The sequence below is a fragment of the Lipotes vexillifer genome, unplaced genomic scaffold, assembly GCF_000442215.2.
Source record: "Lipotes vexillifer unplaced genomic scaffold, Lipotes_vexillifer_v1.1 scaffold496, whole genome shotgun sequence".
In the NCBI taxonomy this organism is placed as follows: domain Eukaryota; kingdom Metazoa; phylum Chordata; class Mammalia; order Artiodactyla; family Lipotidae; genus Lipotes; species Lipotes vexillifer.
Window position 1 is genome coordinate 5,915,682 of NW_006786690.1, and position 17,725 is coordinate 5,933,406.

At 39.1% G+C, this 17,725-nt stretch overlaps 1 protein-coding gene across 1 annotated transcript in view; it reads left to right on the forward strand.

Annotated features, from left to right (window-relative positions):
- Positions 1-17,725, forward strand: part of EIF4G3 (eukaryotic translation initiation factor 4 gamma 3) — a 161,357-nt gene that overhangs the window by 39,022 nt on the left and 104,610 nt on the right. Inside the window, exon 2 of the mRNA XM_007459222.1 lies at positions 1,945-2,073. The gene's annotated coding sequence lies outside the window, so the exon portion shown is untranslated. The remainder of the gene's footprint in view (positions 1-1,944; positions 2,074-17,725) is intronic.

The following is a 17,725-nucleotide window of genomic DNA, read 5'->3' on the forward strand; positions in this document are numbered from 1 at the left end:
TCTTTTCTCCGTTGTATATTCTTGTCCCCTTTGTTGAAGATTAACTGACCACAGGTGTGTGAGTTTATTTCTTGCTCTCTATTCTGTTCCATTCGTCCATATATATGTTTTTTGTTCCAATACCACACTGTTTTGATTACTGTAGCTTTGTAGTGTTGTCTGAAGTCTCGAGGGTTATGCCTCCTGCTTTGTTCTTTTTCCTCAGGGTTGCTTTGGCACTTCTGGATCTTTTATGGTTCCATATAAATTTTAGGATTATTTGTTTTAGTTATGTGAAAAGTGTCATGGGTAGTTTGATAGGGATCAAACTAAGTCTGTAGATCACTCTGGGTAGTATGGCCATGTAATAGTATCTTTTAATATTAATTTATTCTTAATAGCAATTTGAAAAACATTTTTCCATATTATGATTTTTTGCCCTGGGTAAATTTAATCTTTGATTGTTTTATCAGAATGAATTGGAGAATTGACCTGACATTTTATATAGCTAACTTCTCTCACTTTATTTCATTGTGAAAATTTTTTTCCTAATGTTAAAAATATGTGTTCATTTTGATGCTTTGCTTTAGTAGAATATCAAAATAATTTATTCTAAAGTGTGTGAAACAAGAATATGAATTTATAAAGCCTTGTTGGTGAGAAATTTGCTTGTAAGAACTCTTCATTTCTGGTTATTAATTTTCTAAAGTAGATGTTTAGATAGCATTCTGACTTTTATCCTTTGAAAAATTGCCCTGATGAGATTTATAAATGCTGTAACATTTCATGGTAAACCTCATGCCCTTATAAATGTAATTTTCACTCCAAATTGGAAACAAAGTTTTTCAAGGAAATCATAAAGCTATTTAAAAAGCAGGGAAGAAATTAAATACAATTAATTTCAATTTTAAACTTTGGTCACATTTTAGCATATTCGTGTCTCTTACTAGCCTGTAAGCTTTTTACTGTAGTTAGTTGTCCGTGAGTCCATTTTATTTCAGCTTTGGGAACAGGTAGCTGAGTCTTCAGCCATTTATTTCTGTTTTAGATAGACAGAATGGATTCTAGGGTTAGATTATCAGAGAGTAGACTTTCTTCAGAGCCTCTGACTGATTGAGTGAATTCCAGGAAAATCTAATGTCATTTGGAGACCACTTTCATTTCTCCCTGGGTAGAGTTTTTAACTCTCTGGTAGAATTCAGGGGATCTAAGAACTTGGGTAAAATAGCTAAAAAAGAAACACCTACATGCTTTCTTTTAAGATCTTTGTGTATCTTCTTACACATCTTTTTAATATGACATGTATACTTGCGAGTATATTATATATATGCACACATATGTAGATGTAGATACACATATAGAAATATATATACATGTACATCTGCATGTACATGTATATTTAGATGTACTTTTTTAAAAACAAAAATGAGATTATGCTCTATAGGTAACTTTTTTTGGTTCAGGTTTATTGAGGTATAATTTACCTAAAGTAAAATTCACCTTTTTTAGTATACAGTTCTGTTAGTTTTGACAAGCACAAAGAGATGTAATCTGCACTACAGACATGATACAGAACAGTTATGTCATCCCCCCAGAATCTCCCTGTGCCCCTTTCCTAGTTATCCTCTTCCCTTGTAATCATTTATTTCTTTTTTGTTCCTTTTATAAAATATATAAATGGCATCATACAGTATGTAGTTTCTAGCCTGGCTTTTTTCATTTAGCATAGTTTTTCCTTTAAGATTTTTAGTTTTAGGTATGTTTCAAGAATCTTTTATCAAATGGATGAAAATATTCATGTCTTTTTTTCTAGGAATTTCATTTATTCAATTTTGAAATTTTAAGCCTTTAGTCAGTCTGGCACAAGTGTGAGACAGATACTTCCGTATTTAAAAAATTAGCTACTTTGGCAATATTTATGAAGATTGAATTATTAATACTCTTACTAAATTGATTTCCTCACAGGTAACACAAGTAGCAAGACAGCCGGGACCCCCGACCCCTTCCCCTTACTCAGCACATGAAATAAACAAGGGGCATCCAAATCTTGCGGCAACGCCCCCGGGACATGCATCGTCCCCTGGACTCTCTCAAGTAAGAAAAACCTTTTTTTTCCTAAAAGAAATTTCCATGTCAGAGCTGAATTTCTATTTTTCTTTTTTTTAAAAAATTATTTATTTAGTTAGTTATTATTTATTTTTGGTTGCATTGGGTCTTTGTTTCTGTGCCCGGGCTTTCTCTAGTTGCGGCGAGCGGGGGCTACTCTTCGTTGCGGTGCGCAGGCTTCTCTTGTTGTGGAGCATGGGCTCTAGGTGCGCGGGCTTCAGTAGTTGTGGCTCACGGGCTCTAGAGTACAGGCTTAGTAGTTGTGGTACACAGGCTTAGTTGCTCCGCGGCATGTGGGATCTTCCCGGACCAGGGCTCGAACCCGTGTCCCCTGCATTGGCAGGCAGGTTCTTAAACACTGTGCCACCAGGGAAGCCCGAATTTCTATTTTTCTAAAGCAAACTTTTAAGCAAACATACAACATTACTTGAAGAGTAACTTCTATTTTCTCTTATACATTTTTTTAGACACACCTCCCATGATAGTGACTACTAACAGTTTTACACATTTCATTTATGGAGTCATTCAAAATAAACTGTCAGTGATATTTAGTTTTCCTTTTTGTTGTTTTACAAATTAGAGTATGACTCTATAAAGTTCATTAAAAATCTCATAAAGCACTTGTCTGCCTTTCAATGTGTAATCCGTTAGTCTCCCTTTTTGCTTTTTGGTGGAGTGTTGGTGGTTATTTTCTACTTTCGTAAAAGATATGGCTGTCTTTCCCTCTTAGTATTGATAATTTTAGAGGGTTTTTTTGTTTGTTTGGTTTTATAAATAGATTATTGGAATTTGTTAGGCTTAAAATTTTGTTGAACTGTTAAAGAATAGTGAACTCCTTAGTTTATTTCCAAGTAACAGGCACAGGAGACACAAACTGTTTTAAGATGTCGCTGTGGGTCCCCTGCATTTTAAGCCATTTCCCAAGAAATCTTTCAGCTTGTACCAACTCACCATTACATGCTTATTTGGTCTTCCTTGTGGTTAAGAGTCGGGTAGAGTTAAGAAGTCTCTTACTGGAATGTAGAGAGAGTCAAGCCAATAACCTTGAACCAAGCTGTTTTGGGATTGTCAGTATTTACATGTAAGAAACATTCCTTTTAATAATAAAAATTAATATTATAACATTATTTTCAATTTGGGCTTTTATATTTTAGGCCTTTAAGAGCTTGAATAATAAGAGGAAGAATTACTGAAGATAATGCTAAAAGCTGGTGATTATAAGTTAAGGGTTGATTAATGATAGTTCAAACTATAGAATGTTTGGAGAAGGAATGTACAACTTGCCAAAGCATGATTGAAATAGCGCTATTCAGGAATATGTAAATTAATTTGGGCTTAGTACTATACTTAAACCCGGTCTAAATCATTCTTGTTTAACTTTGAGTTTTAAAAGTAAAATATGTCAAAATGAATTCTTAATTGTTTAGGATGAGTTTCTAGTGTTGGTTTTCATGGCAGTGAACAGAACCACCCACGCTATTAATCAGGTATGTTGGTCTGAGTCTCAGGAGGAAAGAAAAACTGTAGTAAGTTGAATAGGGAAAGTTTAATATAAAGGATTATTAAATATAATAAGGGATTGGAGTACAGAGGGATTGGCTAATAAGAAAGAGAACTCTAAATGATATAAAAATTACAAATGTAAGGAGTAGCTGCTTCTCCTGGGGCCAAGACGGAGCCCCCATGGAAGAGCCTTCTCCACCCTGTTACCAGAGAGTGCATGGCTGTGGCATAACCTTATCGTAGAGAAGTCATTGTAGTGTCGTACCAGTGGAACGTGCTAGAAATCCTTCTTCTGGAATTTGCTGGAAATTCATCTTACGGAGTGTTGAGGAAAGCTGGCTTCTCTAGCACCGGTTCCTTTAGCAAAGAGCTGCTGCAGTGCACAATGGCTACAGGCTCCTCACAGCATCTCTGCCACAGGCACTTCCGATAACCTTGAATCTGCTGGATCACAGGTCCCATGTGGTAGAGCAGCTTGTGTTGCAGCCTAACTTACTGCAGAGCCTCCTTTTGTTCTTTCCCTCAATCAAAATTAGAAACCTCCCAGATGACTTTGTAGGTAGGTCGAGGTGTATCACACTCAAGTGTAATGTATGTCCTCTCCAAAATCTAAAAAAAGGCCTGTCCAACCTTGTGCCTCTTTATTTCATGCTACTGTTAGGAGACTGCTCCCCCCACCTTGGGCTGAGATCTGGCATGATGTGGTTCTCTGAATGGTAGAGAAGTTGCTGTGGTGCCACATCAGTGGAACTTACTAGAAATCCACCCTCTGGAACTTTCCAGAATTCTGCCTTCTAAGGTGCTGAGGGAAATCTCTTCACAGGGCTGTTTCTTCTAGGAGGCACTCTGCTGCAAAATGGCTTCAGAGGGTACCAGAGGTAGCTGTTAGTTACTGGGTACTGCTGGCTGCTGCACATTGCAGCAGAATCCTGACACTGAAGAAGCAGCGCCCTCTAGAGCAGCTGGGCACTGGGGAAGTCAGGTTCTGGAGAAGCTGTCTGTTCTGCAGGAGCCTGCTGTGCATGCCCACAGGAACCAGGAAGCAAAACCCTTTCCTCCTGCAATATCTTTACAGTGCCCTCTACTGACAAAGCTTTACATTGTGCCAGATCCATTTTCACTGTACTGGCAGACAAGTTGAATTTTGAGCTGAAAGGCAAGCAGTCGATAACTGGCACACAAGGGGAATAGCCTAGTTTTCCATTTCAGATTTTTACTGTTTCCAGTTGTGATTCGACCCCAGCAGTTGGCCCAGAGCCCTTAAGTGTTCTGAAAGACGGTGCTGCTTGCAAATGCATAGTTTGCATTTAAGAAAGGATGATCTAGCAGTGGTCTCAGTTGTCAAGCCCACAAATGCCTTTCTGTATGCCATTTTATTAGTTTCTTTTAGAAGTCAGAGTACATGAATTCCAGGGAGAAGGGTCACCAAATATTGTCTTGCTTCCCTTCGTGGTCTGTTTTGTTATCATCTTCCTAATCTGATGGATGAACCCAGTAACTCATATCTGATTTATTACCCCCCTTTTATCCCCTGCCTTTCAGAGACAGCCTTAAATGGATTCATTTGTCTCCTAACAATGTCTTAACATCTGTTGACAGAGTGAGGAAGTTTTTCTAAATTGGCATACCTGGAAAAATGGAGTTCTGTAGGAAACTCAGTCTCCTTAGATTTATATATATTTTTAAATTAATTAATTTTTGGCTGTGTTGGGTCTTTGTTGCTGCGCGCGGGCTTTCTCTAGTTGCAGCGAGCGGGGTCTACTCTTCGTTCAGGTGTGCAGGCTTCTCATTGTGGTGGCTTCTCTTGTTGTGGAGCACGGCCTCTGGGTGCATGGTCTTTGGTAGTTGTGGCACGTGGGCTCAGTAGTTGTGGCTCGTGGGCTCTAGAGCTCAGGCTCAGTAGCTGTGGCGCACAGACTTGCTCCGCGGCATGTGGGATCTTCCTGGGCCAGGGCTTGAACCCGTGTCCCCTGCGTTGGCAGGCAGACTCTTAACCACTGCGCCACCAGGGAAGTCCCTCCTTAGGTTTAATAGTTGACATGTTTGTAGATCATTATGGAAAGTAGAACCTTCAAAATAGAGGGAAAAGAATTATAGGCTTGGAGTCAAAACAGACTCCAGGTTCTGGGACTTGGTCTGTCACTTTCTGGTTATATGATGTTGGGTAAATTATTTGATATCTCTAGAACTTGGTTTCTTCTTCTGCTATATAGGAGAGAATTAGAATTCTACCACTCTTTAAGAGGATTGTTAGGAAGACTATATAAAATTCTGCCTCAGAACAGGACATGCTAATCCTTTCAATAAGTGACATTTGTTATTTTCGTGCTTGACTTGGTTCTCTTCAGGATATTGTGTGTGTGTGTGTGTGTGTGTGTGTGTGTGTGTGTGTCTAGTTTGGCTACCTGTCTGATATTAGTGTGAAATTTAGAAGCTCTCTCCAGGAGTTTGAGATGTCTTCCAGGTCTCTGCTTATCCCTTCCAGGATAAAAGTAGAGGCCAGGCTTGGTCATTTTCTGTTGGAAATAGTGTGGTTTATTCTTACACACAGAACTATTAGATTCAAATCAACTGCAGAAAAGATTAAAGAAACTTCTTTAACCACATGTCCTTTTTTAAAAAAATTAATTAATTAATTAATGTTTTGGCTGTGTTGGGTCCTCGTTGCTGCGTGCCAGCTTTCTCTATTTGTGGCGAGCGGGGCTACTCTTCCTTGTGGTGCGCGTGCTTCTCATTGCTGTGGCTTCTCTTGTTGCAGAGCACAGGCTCTAGGCGTGCGGGCTTTAGTAGTTGTGGCACTCGGGCTCAGTAGTTGTGGCTTGCGGGCTTTAGAGCACAGGTCCAGTAGTTGTGGTGCGCGGGCTTAGTTGCTCCACGGCATGTGGGATCTTCTCGGACCAGGGCTTGAACCCATGTCCCCTGCATTGGCAGGCGGATTCTTAACCACTGTGCCACCAGGCAAGTCCCATGAAAACATTATGAATTCTATATTTTATACTTAAAATTAGGCAAACTTTGCATTGTTTCATTTTGTGTCTTTTAAAAAATATCAGAAGTTTGTTACTTGAATTATCTTAAATAAGCAAAACAAAAGTGTTTCATGCTTGTTGCTTGATTGCTGGTACACATTTGTTTTAACTCAGTTAATTTTCTCATAATGGAGCTAAATTACAAAATAAGGAGTCCAAACTGGCAGATTATCAGGTTCAGTGTCTAGTCCTTTTCTTTTTTCTCTCGGTATCCCTGTCTAAACTCTTAAGCTGTGTTCACAGTAATCACTGAGAAGACATGCTCAGAATAATGCCAAAGAAGTGGAGTGGTACATGTTTTCCACCCACGGTTTTTGTTCATTTGGTTCCTCTCTTTTTCTGAGAGATCAACTTGGTCATGTTAAGTAGTGGACTGAGATGGTGATGGTATGTGATCCACTGGTTAGATTCTTTATTGTCTCGAAATGCTAAGCAAAGGACTTCTTCACTGAGGAGTAGTGATTGATCATGGCACTTTTTTTTTTTTTTTTTTTTTTTTTTGTGGTACGCGGGCCTCTCACTGTTGTGGCCTCTCCCTTTGCGGAGCACAGGCTCCGGACGCGCAGGCTCAGCGGCCATGGCTCACGGGCCCAGCCGCTCCGCGGCATGTGGGATCTTCCCAGATCGGGGCACGAACCCGTGTCCCCTGCATCGGCAGGCGGACTCTCAACCACTGCGCCACCAGGGAAGCCCATGGCACTTATTTTAACATTACTATTTTCATTATTACAAAAGAATATGATTAAACAACTCATGGTCCCTGCAGTCTTTTTACTTTATCCAACTTCCAGACTTCGTTTTCCTTTCAGAGGTCTTGTTTTACTAAGGAAAAATACTCCCTATTGCCTGACAGTTGTTGACTGATGGATTGTTTCAGACTTTGCAAACTGCTTTATCTTTCTTATTAAGTTAAACAGTGATTTTATTTACTGCAAGTTTTTATACTTTTTTTAATTTTTAAAATGTCTTTCATGAAGAAAATAAATTCTGAGTTTGGCACCTCTGACAGTCAGTGTTGCTAACCAGGATAAGTAGAGGAAGCTTTGAAAATGTTTTTCACATTTCATTGTTGAAATAGATGAATGTTGACATTCCTTAAAAAAAAGAAAGCAAAGCAATATTTATTGTTTTTTATACTTGCCTTCTCCCCTATGGAACATATTATGGCTGTCTAAAGCAGTCTTTGAAGTGACTGGTGTTTGGAAGCTGCATTCATGGCACATAAAGATTTGATGTAGCCTCCAGAAACTGCAGTACTGACTGCATTTAGTTGGTCCTGTCGCCAAATCTTCTGTTTTGTTTTCTTCAGTTGATAATATATGTACGTACTTAAAAATTTAAACCTATTGAAAATTTCATCAGTAAATAGTGTCATTAAGCAGTTTACAAATTAACATGCCTTTACAAGTGTCATTAGTATAAAAGTAAGGCTTATAAAAATTTAAATCATTTATACCTGTGGTTTCATCTAATATATGCTAAATAATTGTGGTAAGCTCTTTTCTCTGATTGTTGAGATTTATCTTAATGTGGTCATATTTGGTAGAGAATTTTAGCTCCTTTGTCTTTTTTCTTTATTAACAAAAACAGTTGCAACCATATTTATAAAGTAGGACTTCACCAGATGTTTTCCGAATTTCATCTTTTATGCAGTCTTATAGCTTACCATGAAATATGCCTAAAGGCATATTTGTTTGATTATGCTTCTCTTTGCATTGCATGTAACTAGAAAAAATTCCCAGTGATTTTCTTTCAAGATATTTGTGGTTAGTTTTTAAGTTTTGTTGTAAGAATGATAGTTAAGTGCAGCTATTATTCAGACTTTCCGTACCCTAAACACCAAGTTTCAGATTCTGTTTGGGAAATCTATAAGACTAGAACCTATATTTTGAAATATTTAAGTGTGAAGAGTGAAAGTTTTAAAAATGAATTCTACGTTAATTCAACACAGTTTTAAAAACCAAAGATGGGACTTCCCTGGTGGCACAGTGGTTAAGAATCCGCCTGCCGGTGCAGGGGCATGGGTTCGATCCCTGGTCCAGGAAGATCCACATGCCATGAAGCAGCTAAGCCCATGTTAGTTGTGTGCCACAACTAATGAGCCTGTGCTCTAGAGCCTGAAGGCCACAACTACTAAGCACGAGTGCCACAACTACTGAAGCCTGCACGCCTAGAGCCCATGCTCTGCCACAAGAGAAGCCACCGCAGCGAGAAGCCCGTGCACTGCAACGAAGAATTGCCCCTGCTCGCCGCAACTAGAGAAAGCCCGTGTGCAGCAATGAAGACCCAATGCAGCCAAAAATTAATTAATTAATTAATCAATAGGTTAATTAAAAAAAGAAAAAGAATTTTTTAAGAACCAATCTGTAAGAACTGAATGATTTCACAAGCATTTTTTTCATTGTCTTTGGTGTAAGCTCAGTTTTTTGTTGATGATGTTGTTTATTTTCATCTCAGTTCTGTCAGGGGGAAAAAGGTTTAGGATTTTATCTGTTTCCCGTTTAAGGAGTTATTTCCTCTGGACACGTCCTGGGAGGCGCTTCTTGATTTCTCTAGCTACCACTCATCTGTTTTAATAGGTAGTGCAAAACCTCTTCCAGAGTTTCCCTTGCAGGTTTACCTCTTTACTTCACTTACTTTCCATAGTTTTAGAAGAGAAACTCATTTCGGCTCCACCAGTCTGTTTTTTACCTAGCTCTGACATGATTTTTCAGATTTTTATGGTTTTGAAAATTGCAGCCTCAGTTCACCTACAGAAATTAGCATGTGCCAGTAAATCAGGGGATGGGAAATAGAACAGAGAATTAGGAAATGGAGTGGTTTGACTATTCAATTCAGAGTGCTTGTGATTTTTCCTGCAAAAATTTATACTCCAGTTGTCTTAGTTAGCTCAGGCTACCAAAACAAAATACCGTAGACTGAGTGGCTTAAACAACAGACATTTCTCACATTTTTGGATGCTAGGAAGTCCAAGATCACGTGCTGGCTGACTGATTTGGTTCCTGATGAGAACTTCCTTCTTGGATTGCAGAAGGCTGCCTTGCCTCCATACTATGTCCTCATATGGCGAGGGGTGGGGGGAGAGAGAGAGAGAGAGACAAGCAAGCTCTCTGGTGTCTCTTACAAAGGCACTAATTCCATCATGAGGGCCCCACCCCCATGACCTCATCTAAATCTAATTGTCTCCTGAAGTCCCCATCTCCAAACACCATCACATTGTGGGGTTGGGGCTTCAATTTATGAATTTTTTGCAGGGGGCGAGGGAGGCACCTCCATCCATAGCACCATTTATGTGATTCAGAGAGCTATGGGGGAAGTGGGCAGATAGGACTACTGGGAGAAAGGTCAGCAGAGGGGATAAGTACCATAGACATGTAGAATAGTGTCCTGAGCTTAATCAGGCATATAGGTAAATGTTCTTATCCAGATTAATTGAGGGGGTGGGTTCAATTTGCATGGATGTGGGAGAAGGGAGAGGATGAGCTTAATACAGGCTTATTTGTTTTTATCAGTGATCAAATGAGAAAGTTGACTTGAAGTATAAGAAAGCTAGCATCTTTGGGACTTCCCTGGCGGTCCAGCGGTTAGAACTACACACTTTCACTGTTGAGGGCTGGGGTTCAATCCCTGGTCAGGGAACTAAGATCCCAGAAACCTCACAGCATGCCTCTCCCCGCCAAAAAAGAAAGCTAGCATCTTTATAGAACTAAGAGTCTTGAGTTTCAGTGATTCCATACTCAGTGAAAAGCAGACAACACACACATCATGTATAATAGTCTTGGGGTACGTCATTTTAAGGAGAGGTTGTTATACTTAAAGCAAGTAGAATCGATTAACTATGAACAAAGATGATTATAGATTGATTGTTAAGAAAATAAAGTGTTCTAATTTACTTACCAAACTAACAAACTCTTTCCTTAATGCATATATTAATTTACTGTCCTTTTTTTCTCAAATTTCCAGTGATGCTGATAATTAAGTAACAGGAAGAGCTAGATCTGATTGTAGAGTTTTCATTGGTTGATGAACCCTCATTTTTTTCCTCTCTGAGGGATGATAAACTCTCAAGCTACCTGAATTCTCTCACTCTTGTATGGTATCTTAACTGTCTGCCAAGTGTTTTGTTCCATAGGTACCTAAGTAGGTGATATGTAGAAGAAAGAATTTATGTTGCCATTATTTTGTTGTATTTCACTGGCAACATAAACCTCCTTTTCAGTTTCCTGTCAGTGATACTCCATTTTCAGGTACTACTCTATATTACTCAAGACTGTTTATTACTTCAAATTTTATTACTCCTCATCACCATTAAAATTGCCCATCTTCTTTTACAGTTTAGTTCCAAAATTTTGACCTACCTGTTTAGTATAGCTGACAACATGACAGCCTAACTAGCTTAGCAGTACAGCTGTTAAAGTATTGTCAGGAAAAAAAAGAAACGGCACTATTTCAAATAGAGGGGATCTAATACATGAATTTGTTGAACTAGCTGATTGATTCTCAAAGGGACACTGAAATAACCCAGAGATTAATAACTACAGGAAGCAGCTAATGTCCCTGGAGCTGAGGGAATGAAAGAGGAGACATGGTGGTGTTGTGAGAACCTAGGACCTTAGAGGAAGTATCCTTTGGGGCAGCGTTCCCCAACCTTTTTGGCACTAGGGATCAGTTTCGTGGAAGACAGTTGTTCTATGGACCCGTGTGTGTGTGGGGGGGTGAGGGGGATGGTTCAGGTGGTAATAATGCAAGCGATGGAGAGTGGCAGATGAAGCTTCCCTTGCTCACAGCTCACCTCCTGCTGTGTGGCCCGGTTCCTAAGAAGCAGCGGACCGGTACCATCTGCGGCCCGGGTGTTGGGGACCCCTGTTTTAGGGGACTGTTGCTCAGACTTGTCAGAAGGGAGTTTTACTGCAGCTTGGCTGTCAGAAACTCAGTAGGTGAGAGAGCAAGGTGAAGCTAGTACTTTGAATATCAGGTGTGCACGCCTGTCTGCTGCTGGATCTCTAAATGGCTTTCAGAGACTAGAGATCTGAATGGAGTTGGTGTCTGGAGCCATCCTGACAGGAGGTGAAAGCACCCTTCTATTTACAGGGTGGATTAAAACTGAAAGACAATAGGTAAGTAATGGGCACAAATAATGGTAAAAGGTTATATAGTTACCTTAATAATAAAGAATAAGCTAGGACCATAAATCCCATGAATTTAAAGGGAAAAGTAAATGTGGTAAAACATTGTTGGTAACTGTAATAATAATGACATTAAATTCCTCTATTAAATTGTCACTCAGTTTGTCAGAAACTGAAATCTAGATATATGCATTTAAACATGACAGAGATTAAAAACAAAAGCAGGAAAACATTAAAAGGAAAATGCTAATAAAAAGAAAGCAGGGGGCTTCCCTGGTGGCACAGTGGTTGAGAGTCCGCCTGCCGATGCAGGGGACACGGGTTCACACCCCGGTCTGGGAAGATCCCACATGCCGCGGAGCGGCTAGGCCCGTGAGCCATGGCCACTGAGCCTGCGTATCCGGAGCCTGTGCTCTGCAACTGCGAGAGGCCACAACAGTGAGAGGCCCGCATACCGCAAAAAAAAAAAGCAGGTATAAGCAGCCTTTAGAAGTCAACATAGAATGCAAGGCAAAAAACTAGATGGGAGAGAGATAATTCCTACAATATAAAAATTTAATTTCTAGAAGATGTAACTTTACAAATTCTTATATACTTAATAATTGGTTCAGAATATATATGAAGCGAATGTAAACGTTGAAATTGACAAATTCATAATGAGTGTGCGAGATTGACATCTCAGCAAAATGGACAGATTAGTTAGTAACCATATACTATAGATCATGGGTTGGCAGACTATGACCCAAGGGCCAAATCTGACCCCTCTCCTGTTTTTGGTAAGTTTTACTAGAATACATCCATACTAATTTATTTATGAAATTCTGCTTTTGTGCTACAATTGACAAGTTGAATAGTTGCTACAGATTTTATGCCCTACAAAGCCTAAGATATTTTCTATCTGGACCTTTACAGAATAAATTTGCCACCCCCTGATGTAGATTAGCAAACTAGAAAGACCAGATAGTAAATATTTTGGGGCCAGATGATCTTTTGCTGCTGCTGCTGCTTTTTTAACCCTTTAAATATGTAAAACCCTTTCTTAGGTGCTAAGGACCATCGTTTGCCAACCCCTGATACAGATAAATGACACAGATAGTAAACTTGCTTTTATATAAATATATATTAGCACAAGAATATATATCTATTTCAAATATATGTATGAAAGAGAAATTTTGTACACAACCAAGATCAAAATAATTGAGGATATCAGTGATTTGAACATCATAATTATCAAACTTTAAAAAAAATAGAGAAGGTGTTTTACCAATTCAAGTTAGAGAAACTATTACAAAGGCTATGAATAATTTGCATGAAATAATAATAAATCTGTTTTAATTTTTTCTCATTCAATTAAGACTATGCTTTTTTTTCAGCTACTCAAGGAGTATTTATAAAATTTAATCATGTTAGGCTACAGAGAAAAATGTAACATTCCAATCATATTTATATTTTTTTCTAAATATACTTCTATAGAATTTAGAGCTTAACAACAAAAGACAAAATCTAAATTATGTTTAAGTTGAAACTCTACAGAATATAATTGCTGTTTTTAAAAAAGCTTATCAGATTTATAATTTATTTTGAACATAATTATTCATAATATGAATACATATAATTATTCATAATATTTTTCATAATCTTAAACATAATGTTGGAGTAAAAATAATAACAAAATCAGTTTATTTGGAAATTTAAAAAACTATCGACATAGAGGTAAAATAGAAAACATTATCTTTAGAAATGAATGACAAACAGCACTTTGTATCAGAATTTGTGTGATGTGCATAAAGTGTTACTTAGAGGAAAATGTGTAGACTTAAAGGCATATATTAGAAGATAGGAAAATTTGAAAATAACTGGTGATCTCAATGGAAGAGTGTACCGATGAAACATCAGTCAATCTAAGAAAGAAATGGAAAATTTTATTTGAACCAAAATTCAGGATTACAACCCGGGAACAGCATCTCAGAAGGCTCTGAGAACTGTTCCACCTGTTAGAAGTCAAGGGACAGTTAATACGTTTTTTTTTTTGTTTGTTTGTTTGTTTGTTTGCGATACACGGGCCTAATATGTTTTTTGAGACAGAGGGCTGGCTGTACATCAAATGCCTTATTACTGACAGTTTAAATAATCCAGATCATCATCGTGGTGGGTCATCTGACCCCTTACAAGATCAAGAAGGAATGCTGTCTCTTAAGGTGTTGTCTTGTTGATGCTCAGAGAATGTTGCTCCTTATGGCTGATGGGAAAGGTTTGGTGATGCAGATACACAATGCACAGTGAGGGGAGAGAGGAGGCCAAAGGGCAGAGAAGATCTTTTGTTTAAATTTCTCATCTTGCCATAAAAATATGACTTTTATTTCACAGCTGTTATGTTGTAATTTAAGGATTGTAGGTTTTATTATCATATGTATATGTAGTGTACCTCGTTCTGATGTTGTTGACTGTAAACACTAGCTATAAATTGCCACACTGCTTATCTGTTTTAATACCAGGAATCAAGAGCTTTTATATAGTAGTAACTAGCTCTCCTTATAGTATTTCTAGTTTTGAATGGCCAACTTGTGTCTACTGTCATTCAGAATATGCTCCTTTTGATAACAGCAAACTTGATGATGGTGTCAGGAAATTCGTGTGTGTGTGTGTGTGTGTGTGTGTGTGTCTGTAAAACATTTGCATGTCATTAGTGATTAGTGATGTTGAGTATCTTTTCATGTGCTTATTGGCAATTTGTATGTATTCTTTGGAGAAAATGTCTGAATCCTTTTCCCATTTTTTAAAAAAATTTTTTTTATTTTTGGCTGCGTTGGGTCTTGGTTGCTGCGCGTGGGCTTTCTCTAGTTGTGGCGAGCGGGGGCTTCTCTTGTTGTGGAGCACGGGCTCTAGGTGCGCAGGCTTCAGTAGTTGTGGCACATGGGCTTAGTTGCTCTGTGGCATGTGGGATCCCTGGACCAGGGCTCAAACCTTTGTCCCCTGCATTGGCAGGCGGATTCTTAACCATTGTGCCACCAGGGAAGCCCCGCTCACTTTTTAATTGGATTGGGTTTTTTTTGCTGTTGAGTAGTAGGAATTCTTTATACATTCTGGATCTCAATTCCTTATCAGATAAATGATTTGCAAATATTTTCTCTCATCAGTTGCTTTTTCACTCTGCTGATAGTGTCCTTTGCACAAAAGTTTTAAATTTTGATGAAGTCTAATTTATGTTTTTTCTCGTCTGTGTCTTTGATGGCATATTCAAGAAACCGTTGCCAAATCAGCAGTTACTTCTTTACACTAAATGCAGTGTAGACTATTGCATTTCTTCTTAGCTTTTAAAATTTTACACACATGGAGATTTTCTCCTTTCAGGAAATAGTAGCATGTTTAGAGAAAAATGTATTGAGTTATCAGGAGGACAGGCATGTTTGGAAGGCACGATGGAAATACTTACTAGTAGGTGACCAACAGCTGCCAATAATAACCCCACTGGAGTGAGAAAAATCACTGAAAGTCCAGCTGCCATGTTCGAAAAGACACTGAAAAATTCCAAGGGCTGTTAAGGGTTCAAAGAATGTATCAAGGTTCACTTTGGGAGTTAGAGAAGTTGAATACAAGAGTGGTGACTCAGAAGCCAGCTGGCTTATCTCCATAACCATTTGGCAACATTTAAGAAGGGAGGGAAGTAGCAGAAGGACAGCAGGCAAAGAAGTAAGTATCAAGGACCTGGAAGGCATTATTCTACTATCTTCTCCTTGATTTTGAGTGATTGTCTCTTAACTTCAGCAGCAATGAAATTAGCAAGTATAAAACCAAAGGAGGAAAAACACTGTTGAAGTGCATATTAGAAAAGGGGACTATAAAACTTTGTATAACTTATAGAGAAGATGAAAGCTATCAGAAAGCTGGATGCATACAAAAGTCATCCTTCACCAAATCTTTGTGTTCTGCTTAGTTTGAATTACTTCAAAAAACCTTAAGGAATATAGGTTTCTTGAAGAATGACCATCCCTAGAGGGTCTTTGAAAAAGACAGTCTCGCACTAGAAGCTATTGCTCTAACAAGCTCTAAAAGTAGATCTAATGCTGTAGGAATCAGATGGACAGATTCTCCTAAAAAATATCAACTCTTGAGTAGATAAGGGACAGTGAGTGTAGGAGGATCTTGACTGTTGGAAACATTTAGAAATAATTTTAACTAAAAGCTGTCCTTCCTAATATAACTTAAATTATAACAGTGTGAACTAGTATTTATTGTGTACTCCTATTATCAGATTATGTATTTGAGGATAATATCTTCATGGTAGATTACCTTATAGGTTAGAGTTTTCAGAGCATTTCTCAGTTACTCACTGTACCTATTTTATCATTACAATAACCCTGTAGATAGATATGATTATCTGCATTTTGTAGATTGGGAATGTTGAGTGTGAAAAGTGAAATGATTTGCTTCATATACCACAGGTAGCAGTGTTGCAGGAAGGGGGACCCCTTCCAGGTCCCCAGAGTGGGCTCTTGTCTAACGTTCGGAAATGAATTGTCTGAGGAGGCACATGTGCTGACAAAGCAAGAGACTTTATTGGAAACGGGCGCCTGGGCGGAGAGCAGCAGGGTAAGGGAACCCAGGAGAACTGCTCTGCCACGTGGCTCACAGTCTCAGGTTTTATGGTAATGGGGTTAGTTTCCAGGTTGTCTCTGGCCAGTTATCTTGTTTGGCCCATAGTGCGACTCAGGGTCCTTCCTGGTGCTGTGCGCATCTCTCAGCCAAGATGGATTCCAGTGAGAAGGATTCTGGGAGGTTGGTTGTCTGCTCCCTCTTTTGCCCCCTCCTGAATTCTCCCAGTTAGTTTTCAGCTGCAGCACCATGTTCTTTATCAGGACCTCCTTTATGAGACAACTCAGGCAGGTGGGCCTGGCCAAGGCAGGTGGTTTCCATCAGCAGTTCCCTAACAGCACCATTTGTAAAGGATTGAGTCTAGATCTCCAGGTCCCAACTCTTGACATTCTTCCTAGCTTTCTCATAATTCATCGTAGTACTTTATTTCAGGTTTGTTTTAGACAAAATAGGCTTTAATAATTTTGGGAATACAACCACCACTTATAACATTGTTTTTATGAAATAGTATGATGTGTTTTTTTTTTAAACATTCAACATGAAACATCTTTGGGGGAACATAAATTTGCAAAATTGGGCTTTATAAAAATTCAGCCACACAATATTTAAACTTCTGGTTCTTAAATGTAGAGACACATGTCTAAATCTGAAATTAAAGAATTAGTGGGAGAGGGACTTCCCTGGTGGTGCAGTGGTTAAGAATCCTCCTGCTGCTGCAGGGGACACGGGTTCAAGCCGTGGTCCAGGAAGATCCCACGTGCCACGGAGCAACTAAGCCTGTGAGCCACAACTACTGAGCCTGCATTCTAGAGCCCGTGAGCCACAACTACTGAAGCCCGCACCGCAGCAAAGAGAAGCAACTGCAATGAGAAGTGCTGCAACGGAGTAGCCCCCGCTCGCCACAACTAGAGAAAGCCCACAAGTAGCAACGAAGACCCAATGCAGCCAAAAAAAAAAACACCAAAGAACTAGGGGAGGAGGAGGTGGTCATAACGGGAGCAGCAGGACCTAGAGTGAAGATTATGTCCAGTGTGACAAATGAGGGGAATGGGAACTCTAGCTGGGGATGTTTTAGATGAGAAGTAAAAGAAGAAACTGTCAGGAAACCCGAGAGTAAATAAAAGTGAGGCTAACAGGGGGAGGAAAGTAGGAGAAATGATAGTGATAGTTAGCAGTAAAAGGTACAGGAGATGTGATGAGTAGCAGATATTGACTTTGGAAGCAGAGAACCAGCAGTGCACAGATTATAGAATACCTTTGGTACCTGGGAATTCAGTGAACCAGGCACTGAATTCTCCTTTAGGCAGGTCAGTACTTTTAGCCCAGTTGTCTTGGGAGAACTGGTACTAGGGTTGGGGAGAGAACTGGCTTTTATTATGCTGTGTAGGG